Here is a 2,130-nt window from a genome sequence, read left to right on the forward strand (position 1 = left end):
CGGATTCCGTGCTGGGTCAAACCCTAGATCTGGTGGTAAATTTCGTCTAAGTCCCGAAAATCTCAGTCCATGTGCTCATGTTCACGGCTCCGTAACTTTGCATCCGTAGCTCCGATTCATGCATATAGTACATCAAAATGTTCATCTCAGATAGTACATCATTTCATTCCATTGCATCATTTTCATTTGAGTTCATCTTGATGCCCGAAATGCTGTTAGAAGAGGGCTACTTGAGATTATTGTCAGATCTGCTGCTCCGTTTAGGTTTTTGTCATTTTTGCCATGATTAATGTGTGCATGATATGCCCTGATGCTCTACATGTGTTTTGTTAAGGGTTTTGTCATCTTTCCAGAGATGCAACCCATGTATTTTTGTGATGTGTGTGGTGACTAGTGCAAGCTTGCAAAGTGGTGCACTTAGTAATTCTGTTTTCAGGGACTTAGCAATTTCACAGTCCTGGAGCTGTTTATCTCATGATGCCATATGTTCTTGTTATTCCCTAGTGCTCCGTGCCTCTTTTGAGGATGATTAGTAAGGATGTTTTGTTAATATTGTAGTGCTCTATCCATATATGTCTTTGTTTGCAATTATGGAGCACCCTAGCTTGAGTCAATTGAGCTCTACTTTTGCTACTTTCTGAATCTGGGCAGATTGTCAACTTGTTTGCAATTTTGCCGGTGTTGTTGTAGTTGATCCGTGCATGCTATGTTATTGTTCTTGCCATGTCTAGCTTGCATTTTGTGCCTTCTTGATGGATCTATGCTTGTATTGCCATGACTTGCACCGTAGTGAGTGCATCGAGCTCGTAAACATGCCTACTTGAGTTATATTTCGGCATGTGCCAGTTTTCACTAAGTCTGAAAACTGATTATGTTTTTGCTATGTTCACATGCTTGCAATTGTATTTTCTGATCCCTTTTGGCTCAAGGTCACTAAGGGACTTTTGTTAAGCTCTTTGAGTAGCTCCATGCCATATTTTACTTTGCCATGTTCAGGTCCTGTAGCATGTAGTTTTGTGGCTCCAAAGAGGGCTACCTGATCTGAAATTCCAGACAAGTGTTAATTTCACTAAGTCTGAGATCTGTTTTCCATATGCATTTTTGCCATGCTTGTTTGAACCTGTTAATGGATGAATTGGCCGTAGCTCAGTGCTAGACTTTTGTTAAGAATCTTGTGTGCATACCTGCCATGTATTTTGTTGTCATGTTTGGTTGCTGTAGCATGTTCATCTCATTGCATTTAGTTGGCTACTTGCTGTAAATCGCAGACCGGTGTCATATTTGAATCGCTTGCCATTTCCAAACCGCAACTCCGATTCCGGCGTTCTTTATATCGTTTTCAAGCGATTTCGTCTCAACTTTCTAGTGGCACACTTGGATTTCCAAGTTGAGTCCAGGTTCATGCATTTCCTGTCATATCTTGCATTTTGCATCCCGCATCGCATTCCTCATAGCATATCATTATTGCATCATATTGCTTGGTCTTGAACGTGGTTGGTTGTATCCTTGTTGCTTGTTTGTCTTGTTTGGGTAGAGCCGGGAGACGAGTTCACTAACGAGAAGCCCGTTGAGTTTGCTATTGATGATCCAGTTAACTCTGACAACTGTGCAGGCAAGATGATCATACCCTCGAAATCACTACTATCTTTGCTATGCTAGTTTGCTCGCTCTTTTGCTATGCCAATGCTATGATGCCTACCACTTGATTGCAAGCCTCCCAAATTGCCATGCCAAACCTCTAACCCACCATGTCCTAGCAAACCGTTGATTGGCTATGTTACCGCTTTGCTCAGCCCCTCTTATAGCGTTGCTAGTTGCAGGTGAAGATCGGAGGCCGTTCCTTATTGGAATATTTATTTTCTTGTTGGGATATCATTATATTATCTTGTTATCTTAATGCACCTATATACTAGGTAAAGGGTGGAAGGCTTGTCCTCTCGCCTAGTGTTTTGTTCCACTCTTGCCGCCCTAGTTTCCGTCATATCGGTGTTATGTTCCTGGATTTTGCGTTCCTTACGCGGTTGGGTTATAATGGGAACCCCTTGATACTTCGCCTTGATTAAAGCTTTTCCAGCAATGCCCAACCTTGGTTTTACCATTCGCCACCTAGCCTTTTTTTCCTTTGGGTTT

The sequence above is a fragment of the Triticum aestivum genome, chromosome 7A, assembly GCF_018294505.1.
Source record: "Triticum aestivum cultivar Chinese Spring chromosome 7A, IWGSC CS RefSeq v2.1, whole genome shotgun sequence".
In the NCBI taxonomy this organism is placed as follows: Eukaryota; Viridiplantae; Streptophyta; class Magnoliopsida; order Poales; family Poaceae; genus Triticum; species Triticum aestivum.